We start from the raw sequence: 13,574 nt of genomic DNA on the forward strand, positions 1-13,574 counted from the left end.
TCACCAGGAAATTCAGGAATTGGATTGTTATGATGATGTTCCAGAAGATGATGACATGATTGTCATTGAATAAATGAGTAAATTCTTGATACTGTAGGATTCACAGTTTGTCTGGTTTGTGTTGACAACTACTGTACTACCGTACTGTATACAGGTAATAAATTTTCTTTATTTTCATTTAATAATAAATGTGTACTGTATTCTTCTTCATGGAAAAATAAGACATCCCCTGAAAATAAGACCTAGCGCATCTTTGGGAGCAAAAATTAATATAAGACACTGTCTTATTTTCGGGGAAACAGGGTAGTATACCTCTCAACATATACAAAGTTTAACTCAAAGTGAACTATAAACCTACTTATAAAATGTATAACTATAAAGCTCTTAGAAGCAAACACAGGAACAATATCACTTAAATTATGCAAAGAGTTTTTAGATATAGCATCAAAAGGAAGAGACATAAAAGAAACATTTACAAATTGGACTTGAATTTAAAATATTTTCTCTAAGGAGACCACCGTTAAGAGAATAAAAAATAAAACCACTGACCAGGACAAAATATTTGCAAAACATATCCTATATAATAAAAGGCTAATATGCAAATTGTCCTCTTGACCAGGAGTTCGACCAGGGGGCCAGGCCGGGCTGCCAACCGCCCATGGCCCCTCCCCCTGGACAGCCCCACCCTGGTTGGGGGCAGGACTGGCCAGCCAACCTCCCACGTCCCCTCCCCATGGCCAGCCTGGCAGGATCGGGCCCATTGGAGTGGGCCACCGGACCCCACCCATGCATGAATTGGTGCACCAGGCTTCTAGTATTTGGTAAAGGACTTTTCTCTAGAATACAGAAAATGTTCTAGAAGCTAAAAAATAAGAACACAATCATGATAATAAAAAATGGGCTAAAGGTTTGATAGACACTTCACCAAAAAAGTGTACATAAGCACAAGAGAAAATGCTAAACATCATTAGCTACGAGGAAAATTTACATTAAAACCACAAAGAGATTCCTTTGCACCCATACTGGAATGGGTAAAATATTTAAAAACAGTCATAATTCCAACTGCTGACAAAGATGTAGAACAATTGCAATTCTCATATATTTCTGGTGGGCATGCAAAATACTATGGGTACTCTGAAAAAACAGTTGGCAATCTCATATATATGCTAGGCACCTGTTGCAGGAATATTCCTGTAAGACTTCTGGGGGGCTTCCCTTCCACCACCGCCACCTCTCCCGCCCCCCACCTCTCACCCCACTGTACCTGTGACCACCATAGCCACCGCCTCTGGGACATGCGCGCTGCCAGTGCTTTCCCTCTAGCAGCTACAGCCGCCTTGCTTTCCACTTTCCCTCCCTCTTCCTTCTATGCTGTCTTTAGTCTTTGCTCCTCCCTCCCTCTGTGTATGCAAATTAACCACCATCTTTGTTGGGTTAAGTTGCATACTCGCTCTGATTAGGTGGTGGGCATGGGTGGTGGGCATGGTTTGTGTGGCGGAATTATATTAATTTGCATATTATTCTATTATTGGGCTAGATGGCTAATATGCAAAGTATCCTGTTGGAAATTTGACTGGGAGACCAGGAGTTTGATCGCTGGCTATGATGTGCACTGACCACCAGGAAGCAGAGCAGAACGTGGTGGGACGCTGAGGGAATGAGGGAAAGAGGAGGTGTGTGTGTGGGGGGGGAGGCAGGAAACTTGTGGTGGCAGTGCACAGGTGATGAGGAAAGGGGGAGGCGAGGAGGCAAGGAGGTGGGGAACCTGATTGGCCCTGATAGCTGGCCAGGCCTAGGGACCCTACCTGTGCATGAATTTCATGCACCGGGCCTTTAGTTTTCTTATAAAATTACTAAACATAAACTTACCACGTGACCCTGTAATCCCAATCCTGATTATTTTTCCCAAAGGTAAAGCCAGTGCTCACATACAAATTTGTTTGAATGTTCATAACCCCAAACTGAAAAACAAAACAAATGTTCTTCAATGGGCCAATGGTTAAACCAACTATACTACTTAACAATCAAATTGAATGATACTTGCAGCAACATAGATGAAGCTAAAATGCATTATGTTGCATGAAAACCCAGTCTCAAAAGTCTGCATACTATATGACCCAATTTGTATGACGTTTTTTAGAAAGACAAAAATATAGGGAGAGAAAAGAGATTAGTGCCCAGGGTTAGGGAATAGGGAAGATTCTACATTCTATTTGAGATAGTGGTTACAAGATTCTATGCATGTGCAAAAACTCATAAAACTGTACACAAAATTTAATTTCACTGTACTTAAATTTTAAACATTTTGTAAGCAAAATAAAAAAATCTTTTTCTCATGTTTCTCTCAAACTTCCGACAATCTCATTTTCTTCCCCCTACCACCAGAGGTCTCCTCTTTTGTAAGCTCCAGAATTAAGTAACCAAGTGCCTTTCACTTTACCCACCTAAAAACATACTGTTTTGTTTCCTCTCCTTCATCTTCCACTCACATCTTATTAATCACAAATATGTCTTCATTATATTTTCTAAATATCTCTGAAAGCTGTGTACATTTCTCTATCCTGATTACCATGACCCCAGATCATGTGTCAGCTGTATTAGTGCAATCTCACCTTACCTGGTTTCACTGCCTCCAGTCTTTCCCTTCTTCTGGTCCAGTCTCCATATAGCAACTTTAAAAAAATGAAAAACTCAGATCTCTGTAATGGCTCTTTCATTGGCTTTAGCATAGCCTGAACTCCATGATTTACAATCCCTTTCATAATCCAGCCCTTGTTCATCTCTTCAGGTTTGTCTCTCATAATTTTCAACTTTGTAGCTTCCTATTCACTAGTTCTATCCCAACATTCTATGATTGAACCACACTCTAGTTCTTTCATTTCATCAAGCATGTCCCTGATGTTTCCAGTTATTGAGATGCTTCCTCAGCAACCTCCCACCTCCTTAATCCCATTCTCCATCAGCTGATATTCTCCATATCAGTTTCCAAGTTAAAGCTTTCACATCATTTACCTAGGGTATACCACTAATTGACCTCCATGGCTGAGTTACATTATTTTTTTTTCCCTAGTAATTTCTCAGGAATATTTGGTTTGAATATTTGGTCCACTCTCTTCTATTGTAGCTTGTAGAGTTTCTGCTGAGAAGTCAATGATAACCTTTTGGGTGCTACCATGGGTGCTACCATAATATTATGGGAGCACTTTGTGTTGTAATAGTCTACCTAATTTGTCTGTCTCCCACACTAGAGGGCAGTGACTATGTCTTTTTCACATTTTAATGCCATCACCTAAAACATGCTAAATATTCAATAAGTATTTGTTAAATGAATGAATGAGTGCCATAGAAAATAGTCTCTAACATTATAGGTCATTTTGTTTTTTATTCCTTTTCTGTATTTATTATTCTATGATAAACATGAGTTGCTTTTATAATCAAAACATGTTAGAATCTATTTTCTATTAAATTTATTGGGATGACATTGGTTAATAAGATCATATAGGATTCAGGTGTATATTTCTGTGATACATGATCTATATATTGCATTGTGTGCCCATCATCCGAAGTTAGATCATCTTCTAGCATCATATATTTGGCCCCCTTTATCCTTAACTACACCCACACACCTCTTCCTCTGGTAACCACCATACTGTTGGCTGTGTCTATGAGTTTCAGTTTTATATTCCACATATGAGTGAAATCATATGGTTCTTAGCTTTTTCTGATTGACTTATTTTGCTTACCATGATATTCTCAAGGTCCATCCATGTTATAGCAAATGGCATATTCCATCTTTTATGGCTGAGTAGTATTCAATTACAGACATGTACCACATCTTCTTTATCCAATCATCTATTGATGTACACTTCAGTTGTTTCCATGTTTTCCTTTGTGTTTCTGTCTGTTGGTTTTGTTTGGTGGTTCCATACTATTTTCCTCTGTTTGTTTTTTATTTAAGTTATGTGCACCAGGGTTTTATTTTTTGTTTTGTTTTGTTTTTGTTGTGTGTGTGTGTGTGTGTGTGTGTGTGTGAACATCATATTTATGAAAAAGAAAGTTTCATATATATAGTAGTCCTTTTTCTTTTGAATGCATATTATCTCCATCCCCTTTGTAAATTAAGAACTTTATCCCCTTCCCTTTTTGTTTTGGTTGTCATAAATTATCCCTATTTACACTGAGAGTTTGTGGCTGATTTTACTTGTAGTTTTTTGTTTTTGTTTTTGTTTTTTAACATTTTGTTCTGTGTTTTAGGTAGAATAACCCCTTAATAATTTTCTGCAGTAGAGGTCTTCTGGTGGTAAATTGCCTCAGCTTCTGTATGTCTGCAAAAGTCTTTATTTCTCTTTAATATATAAAGGATAACTTTCCTGCCGAAACTGGTTTGGCTCAGTGGATAGAGCGTCGGCCTCTGGACCGAAAGGTCCCGGGTTTGATTCCGGTCAAGGGCATGTACCTTGGTTGCGGGCACATCTCCAGTAGTAGGTGTGCAAGAGGCAGCTGATCGATGATTCTCTCTCATCGATGTTTCTAGCTTTCTATCCCTCTCTCATCCTCTCTGTAAAAACTCAATAAAATATATTTAAAAAATAAATAAATAAAGGATAACTTTCCTGAATATATTATTTTTGGCTAGTAATTTTACTCTTTCCATACTTTGAATGTTTGGTTCCACTCTCTTCTAGCTTGTAGAGTTTCTTCGGAGAAGTCAATAATAACCTAGTGGTCTTTCCTTTATAGGTTACTTTTTTCTTTTCTCTGGCAGTCTAGAGAATTCTTTGACATTAATTTTTGACAATTTTAATATAGTGTGCCATGGAGAAGACCTTTTTGGATTGAGATAATTAGGTGTTCTGTTTGTTTCTTGGATCCAATGATCTAGTTCTTTCCATAGGTTTGGGAAGTTCTCATCAACTATTTGTTTGAATTGGCTCTCTAATCCTTTCTCCCTCTCTTCTTTTTTTGGTATGCCTATTAAACTTATATTTCTCTTTCTAATGGAGTCAATAGTTCTCTCCTTCTTTTTATGCTTGTTGACTCCCTTTTTCCCCCTCTGCATCATTTATAGAGTTCTATCTTTGATATCACAAATTATATTCTCCTTCTGATCACCTCTATTTACTGTGCTAGCTAGTTCATTTTTTATCTCTTTTAATGAATTCTTCTTCTCCAGAATTTCTATTTGGTTCTTTTTTTTAAGTTTCAATATTATTGGTAAACTACTCCTTTTTGTTGTTGATTTAGTTTCTGAGATTATTTTACTGCCTATCTGTGTTTTCTTATTGAATTTCTTTTTCAGAATTGCAATCTTGAATTCTCTCTCATTTAAATTACATATTTCTATGTCTTAAGGTTTATTTTCTGGATATTTTTCATTTTCATTCTGAACTTCCTTGTTACATTGGTTATTTGTGGTATTTTATGGATTCTTTCTCTGTCTAGGCATGTATGAGTGGCACCTCTCTAGTAGATTGATAAGGATATTGTTTTTGAGTAGATGTACTGAATCACATTTTAGATTTCTTGGATTTCTGTGGCTTTAGAGATCTCCACAGGATTGCGTAAAATGGCCTGAATTCACTGGGAAGGTGACACCTCCCTGTGATTTGGTAGCCCTGGTCCCAGGGGAGCAATCATGCAGGGGATTTCAGTGGGTGATGGGGCTTCAATTCTGTGAAATCCCAGTGCTGTTCTCCACAAACAGATGCTACCAACAGAGCAGCTATGATGAGATGTGCTGAGCTGGAGGAGCCCTGATGCCTACTTTGTTGCTTTGCCCTCCAAGCAATGGCAATCAGTGGATGTCTGTAGCATCCTACCTGTACCTCCACCTGCCAGTGGTATTAGTTGCAGAGTCCACTTTCCATTCAAGAAAAAAAGTGTTTCTGTAGTAACAGTGACACCAAACCTAGGTTTGGCTGCTTGCTACCCAAAGCCAGTTATCAATAGGCAAAGGCTGGTACAAGGAAACTCAGTTTATTCAAGAGCCAGAAGCCTGAGAAGATGGCAGATTAATGTCACAATGACCATCTTAACATCTCAGTGCCGAATGTGGTTTTTATGAGGTAGTACAAGGAAGGCAGAACAAAAGAAAATGATGGGAGGGAGCGGGTTATCCAATCTCCATTCAGGGTGATGTGTGCAAGTTAGCACAGTATTCCCTGATAACCACAGGTCAACTGTTGGTATGGTGTTTGCCATTTTGTTTTTATGGTGGAAGGTGAGAAAAATCTCTTGAAGCCAAGATTTCTGGAGGCTGGAGTCTGCTTCCTTTGAGGATAGCTCCTGGCATCTTTTAAGCAAACAGATAGTTCATCTGTAGCTTACATGTGAATTTACAAGTCATCAATTAGAAAAACAATGTTAAGAGGAGAAACCAAATGGTGGCATAGGTAAATGCCTAACTGCAGCCTCACACAACAATTTCAAAAACAAACAAACAAACAAAAACAACAACTAAAATTCAAAATGGACATTACCCAGAACTACCGGAAAGTTGACTGACTGGAAATTCTACAACAAGAAGGAAAGAGAAAATCAGAAGGAAAATCAGAGGAGCTTTAAAAGCCTAAGGTAGGGAGACATGGTGCATGCTTGGGGAGAGGACTGAGCTGGAGAGGAGGGGGCGGCTGAGTGCCTGGCTGGCATTCCCTAGCGGGAAGGAGATAAAAACTCCAGACTGTGCTGAACCCCAGTTCTGACAGTATTGAATCCCAGTTCTGGGCGAGACCCTGGGGACCCAGGCTTATACGGATGGGGTCTGGGCTGTAAGGTGGAAACTCAGGGGAGCAGCAAAAGGCAATTCCAGAGGCATGCACATTGCGCACAGAGGACAGACTGTTGACTGTGCTGCTAGAGTGCCCTAGCGGGAAGGAGACAAAAGCTCCGGACTGTGCTGAGCCCCAGTTCCGACTGCACTGAACCCCAGTTCTAGACTAGTCCTGAGGAGCCAGGCTCATATGGAGGGAACCTGGGCTGTAAGGCAGAAACTCAGGGGAGCAGTGAAAGGCAGAGCCCTGGAGTCTCGCACATTGCGCGCAGAGGATGGACTGTTGACTGTGCCACTGGATTGCCCTATCACGAAGGAAACAAAAGCTCTGGACTGCACTGAACCCCACTTCCAACTGAACTGAACCCCAATTCTGGGCTCATTGGAGGAGAGACGAGGCTGTCTGGTAGTGGGTGAAACTTGAGGGCACCTTTCTCTCAGAGGTGCTTGCAGCGAGTACCAAAGGACAGTGAGAAACACAGACTTAGGAACCTTATAGGGTGGGGCTGACAGGAAGCCAAGCCTGTAGGCTCCACCCTGAAACTCCACCCCATCCAAGCTGAATACAGAGGCTTTTGTAATTTTCGAAGTCTAGTCGAATAAGGCTATCTCCCAGCATAAACAGCTGATCTTCACAACCAATTGGCCTGGAGGTCAATTCCTCCCAATAATATCAACAAGAACCAAGACTTAACTACAATAAGGCTGTACACACACTCCACAAAGGGGTGCACCAAGAGTGTCCACCTCAGATAATTGGGAGGCTGACCCACTGAACCATATAGGACATCTTAGCACACAAAGCCACCCTTCCAACTCAGGGAAGCAGCGAAAATGCCGAGACAAGGAAACAGATCACAAACGAAAGAAATGGAGGACAACAAGCGACTAGATATAGAGTTTCAAACCATGGTTATAAGGTTTTTCAAGAATTTTCTAGAAAAGGCCGATAAAATAAATGGGACCTATGAGGATATGAAAAGGGATCAACTAGAAATAAAAAAGGATCAACTAGAAATATAGAATACATTGTTTGAAATAAAAAATTATTATACAGAATCCTAAAAACAGAATGGAAGATCACAAGAATCAAGTCAAAGATTTGGAACATAAAGAGCCAGAAGACTCTCCTCCACAGAAGCAAGAAGACAAGAGAATCCAGAAAGTTGAAGATAATGTAAGAAACCTCTGGGACAACTTCAAGCGCACCAATATCAGAATTATGGGAACCCAGAAGAAGAGAGAGAGCAAGATACTGAAAACATATTGGAAGAAATAGTGAAATAAAACTTCCCCCACCTGGGGAAAGAAATAGACTTACAAGTCCAGGAAGCACACAGAACCCCAAACAAAAGGAATCCAAAGAGGACCACACCAACACACATCATAATTAAAACTCCAAGAGCAAAAGACAAAGAGAGAATATTAAAAGCAGCAAGAGAAAAGTAGGTAGTTACCCATACGATTGTCAACTGATTTCTCAACAGAAACCATGCAGGCCAGATGAGAATGGCAAGAAATATTCAAGGTGATGAATAGCAAGAACCTACAGCCCAAAATACTCTACCCAGCAAAGCTATCACTCAGAATTGAAGGCCAGATAAAGAGCTTCACAAATAAAAAAAAAAAAAGCTAAAGGAGTTCATCACTGCCAAACCAGAATTATATGAATTGCTGAAGGGGGTTCTTTAGGAAGAGGAAGAAGATAAAGATAAAAATTATGAACAACAAATACATAACTATCAACAAGTGAATCTAAAAACCAAGGGAATTAAAAAATCTGATGAACAATATTAACTGGTGAATATAATAGAGTCAGAGTTATGGAAGTGGAGTGGACTGACAATTCTTGGGGAAAAGGGAAGTGGGGGGTGCGGGAAAAGATTGAACAAAAACTGTGCACCTATGGATGAGGACAATGGGGGATGGGGAAAGGGCAGAGGGTGGGATGGGAACCTGGAGGAGGGGAATCTCATGAGGAACATTTATAATAATATGAACAATAAAGATTTATTTAAAATTAAAAAAAGAAAAGAAAAACAATGTTAAGAGAATAGTGGGGTGGGTTATACTATTTCTTGGGTTTGAAAAATATGTGCTCTTTAACAAAAAAACAAAAAACAAACAAACAAACAAACAAAAAAGGTGAAAGGAGGAGAGTTCTTGGATGTCCGGGTGGAACAGTCAGGTTTTGTGGCTTTGTTTCTCCATCTGGAATGCAAATTGCTAGACAACTGTGGCCTCAACTCTGCGCTTCATCTGTTCCCAGGTCCCTGGGCTCAGCCACAGTTCACTGCTCACTTCTGCAGGAATGCCCACTGAATTTTATTGCTCCTCCAGGTGAAGGGAGTACCAGGGGCAACCTGATTCCTCCCCTCTCTGGACTGAGTCACACAGATTGCTCCTTGCTGCAAGGCTGTATCTATTGCTCATATCAGCTCTTTACCCTTCTCGCCCTCCCAGATCTCTCCCATTTGTCCACCATAAGTTTCAATGCACCAATCTGTTAGACCCATACCAAGACACATCATAATTACAATGGCAAATGATAACAACAAAGACAGATTGCAAGAGAAAGAAAGAGTTACCTACAAAGGACCTCCATCAGATTATCAAGTGATTTCTTAACAGAAACACATCAAGGTAGAAGGGAATGGAAGGAGGTATGCAAAGAGATGCAAATCAAATGCCTGAATCCAAGAATAATCTATCCAGCAAGACTGGTGAGAGCAGGAAGCTAGGGTTTCCCCCGGTAATGGAGGAAGCCAAGCTTTCTGCACACTCTGGCAGGCCCAAGCCTCCAGTTAAGGCTACAAAGTTTCAATTGTAGAAAATAAATAAATCCCAGATACCAGGACCTCCACTTAGCTTGCCGGGTGTCATGGCCAGCTACAAACCACCATAGGACCCTCGCCAGATAGCCCCATCCCCCAAGAGAACCCCCATCCTGATCTGGGACATCCTTCAGGGCAAACCAGCTGGCCCCATATGTGCACCAGGCCTCTATCCTATCTAATGAAAGAGAAATATGCAAATTGACCATCACTCTAATACACAAGGTGGCTGCCACCATGTGGTCAAAGATTCTGCCTCCATGTGGACACAAGATGGCCTCCACAAGATGGCCAGCAGGAGAGGGAATTTGGGAGGGACCATGCCTGCAAGGGAGGGCAGTTGGGAGTGATCAAGCCTGTAGGGGAGGGCAGATAGGGGTGACCAGGCTGGCAGAGGAGGGGAGTTGGGGGCAACCGGGGCTGCAGGGAAGGGCAGTTAGGAGGGACTGGGGCCTGCAGGGGAGAGCAGTTGGGGGGACCAGGCCTGCAGGGGAGGGAAGGGAAGTTAGGGGTGAGCAGGCCTGCAGGGAATTGTTAGGGGTAACCAGGCCAGCAGAGAAAGGAAGTTGGGGATGACTGGGCCTGCAGGGAAAGGCAGTTAGGGGAGGCCCAGGCCTGCAGGGGAGAACAGATGGGGGGAACCAGGCCTGCAGGGGAGCAGTTAGGCATCAATCTGTCTGGCAGGGGAGTGGTTAGGGGAGATCAGGCTGGCAGGCAGAAGTGGTTAGGGGCAATCAGGAAGGCAGGCAGGCAAGCAGTTGGGAGCCAGCAGTTCTGGATTATAAGAGGGAAGGATGTCCGACAGCTGTCGGACATTCCTCAGGGTGTCCGAGATTGGAGAGGGTGCAGGATGGGCTGAGGGACATGCCTCCTTGCATGAATTTCATCCACCAGGCCTCTAGTAATAATAATAATAATAATAATAATAATAATAATAATAATAATAGTAATAGTAATAGTAATAATAATAATGAGAAGGAGAAGGAGAAGGAGAAGGAGAAGGAGAAGGAGAAGGAGAAGGAGAAGGAGGAGAAGGAGAAGGAGAAGGAGAAGGAGAAGGAGAAGGAGAAGGAGAAGGAGAAGGAGAAGGAGAAGGAGAAGGAGAAGGAGAAGGAGAAGGAGAAGGAGAAGGAGAAGGAGAAGGAGAAGGAGAAGGAGAAGGAGAAGGAGAAGGAGGAGAAGGAGAAGGAGAAGGAGAAAAAGGAGAAAAAGAAAAAGAAGAATATCATTGGGCATAAATCTCTTTCCTTCTTTATAATCATTTTCTTAGGATAAAATCTTAAAAGAAAAATTACTGGCATAAATTCTTAAAAGGGTCAATATACTGTATATGCCAAATTGTTTTCCAAAACGCTGATACTAATAAAAGCTACCTGAGTGCCTATTATATGCCAAATATTATTTTAGATTTTATTATGCCTATTTTACAAATGAAGAAACTAAAGTTCATTGATATTATTTAAACAGAGTCACAGAAATAACAAGTAGCCAAGCTGGAACTTAAATTCAGAATTGCCCAATTACAAAGCACATGTTATTTTCATATGGATTTCAAAAAAATGTTTTGAATTATGAAATTATTAAGTATTCATTGGAGAAAATGTGAAAAATACAAGTAGAAAGTAGAGAAAATAAATTACTCATGAATTCACCACTTGCATCAATTTAGTGTACTTCCTTAAGCTTTTGTTCCAGATACAATTTCTGGGGTAAAATAATTACAATATTGCATATATAATTTTGCATTCTGTGTTTATTGCTTAATACCTTTAATGCTGACCCATATTCTTTATAAACATAATTTTAAAAGTTGCACATTGTCAGTAGATGTTACCATGTACATATTTTTGTTCTTCTCACATGTAGATTTCTTCTTTTTATTCCCAGGATCCACTATCTTCCATGAAGCTTACAGAGTTCAATATTGGGAACAATTTGAATCTTCAAAATAAGTCACCATGGCGGATTGAAAGCTTCACAATATAAAAGCATTTTATCAAATACTTGCTGTGCAGATAAGTATTTAAGGACTTTACAGTAATTTAATTTACTGACTGACTTCATCAATCCCACAGCAGTTAATTAAATACGGTCTTTCTATATTTATCCCTTTCTCCTTCCCTAATCTGTGAAAGCCTAAAAGCATATATATCTTTCCAAAGACTCTTTTCCTTCTTCTTGTAAGATAAAGTGGAATTAAAAAGACTTTCATGGATTCTTTAACTTCCCTGAAAAGTCCATTAATCATTTCTATAAGGTCTTTGTGGTATTGAGGGTAATCAGACTTCAGACTACATGTGCTATTTGTGTGCGTGTGCATTTACAAGCATGCATACGTGCAGTACATTTATACTCAATTCTGCCGTGATGCTATGAAAATCAAATTTTTAAAAATCTGAGGTTTTTATTCAATCATTTTTTCCCTAGATTACAATTTAAATATAGCTGAGCTGTGAATACCACTCCTATATCAGGTATCTACAATTCAAGATTCAACAGACTATGTAATCAAATTGAGAATTGAACAGCAATGTAAATGTAAAACCTGATTTCAGTCATAAATGCGTGGTGTTCCTGAAAGTAAGTTCAGATCAGATTTCCACTCTACTAAATATAATAGTGTTTTACAGACTTTCAATGCCAACTTGGGGTAATATTATCTAATTACGTTTATTTTCTATCTAGCTTTATTTTAACCTTTATGAGTTATTGTCATGATAAAAAAAAAAAAACAAACAAACCTATAAGCATAAGTTATGGACCATAGATTTTGTTAAGGGTTTTAATAATGATTTTTATGTTTAATTTCAATAATATTCATCAGGATAAAATTTCATAGTTGAAATTGGCATAAGGATTAGCACTAAAGATCTGTTTTCACAGCAAGGTTAGTATACAGATAGTGATTATCTAATGTTAAGATAACATTCCCTTTTTGTATTTTTTTTTCTATTTTTGTTTCAATGGTAATTCTGCCTTTAATATAGTCTACATCTATTTCCCAATTTATGTATAATCATTCTTTCTTTTAGTCCTAGTGCCTGAATCAATGAGTATGGACACTAATGCTGCTTATTTATAGTACTAACTAGAGGCCCAGTGCAAGAATTCTTGCATGGTTGGGGTCCTTCAGGGTAGCCTGTGGGGCTCAGGCCAAAACCCACAGTCCAATGCCTCCTGTAGCTCCTACCTGCCAGGCTCTTGCTCATCCCAGCCCCACTGTGCCTGCCACAAGCTCGCACCCAAACAGTCCCAATTGGGAGAAGCTCACACCGCCCTGCATCTGGTGCCCTTCTGAAGGAAGTGGCCTGCAGGGTTGGGATGAAACCAGCTTTCCGACACCCCCTGAGGGGACCTGGATTGGAAATGGCACAGGCCAGGCCAAGGGACTCCACCAATGCACAATCAGGACTGAGAGAGGGCTCCAGGATGTGTCCAGTCCCATCTTGCCCATCCTGATCTGCTAGACCCCAGCAGCAAGCTAACCTACCAGTTGGAGTGTCTGACCCCTGGTGGACAGTGCACATCATAGCACTGGTCGACCAGTCAACTGTCTACCCCCCTCCACTCCCCGTGGTCAGTGTATGTCATAGCTAGTGGTTGAGCTGCCTTAGCATATCATAAGCATATTACACTTTGATTGGTTGAACAGTTGACTGGTCACTGGGCACTTAGCATATTAGGCTTTCATTATATAGGATATCTAAGAGTGCTGATGACTTTTTATTTCTCAAGCTGTGCTCTAGTGTCCAGCTGTTCACAATAGAAGTCCCAATTCTTATAGAGATCAGTGAGTGTTATGGATATCTTATGATACCAAGGAGTTGAGTTCCTAGAGGAATGTTAGGTTTACTAAATTATTTTCCCTGAAACCTTATTGAGTAGAAAGAGTTGCCTGCCACAAACAATTCAGTGTTCAGGTTCCAATGGAGTTGAAAAATGATCAATCCATCTACTTATAGAACAAAATT

General features: G+C 40.3%; 1 protein-coding gene across 1 annotated transcript in view; it reads left to right on the forward strand.

Moving 5' to 3' along the window:
• ZDHHC15 (zinc finger DHHC-type palmitoyltransferase 15) overlaps positions 1-13,199 on the forward strand; it is a gene marked incomplete at its 5' end in the record, with an annotated part of 164,133 nt that extends 150,934 nt beyond the window's left edge. Inside the window, one exon of the mRNA XM_045572367.1 lies at positions 11,491-13,199. The remainder of the gene's footprint in view (positions 1-11,490) is intronic.
• Positions 13,200-13,574: the final 375 nt, after the last annotated feature.

This window comes from Pipistrellus kuhlii, unplaced genomic scaffold (assembly GCF_014108245.1).
Source record: "Pipistrellus kuhlii isolate mPipKuh1 unplaced genomic scaffold, mPipKuh1.p scaffold_m20_p_46, whole genome shotgun sequence".
NCBI classification, from domain to species: Eukaryota; Metazoa; Chordata; class Mammalia; order Chiroptera; family Vespertilionidae; genus Pipistrellus; species Pipistrellus kuhlii.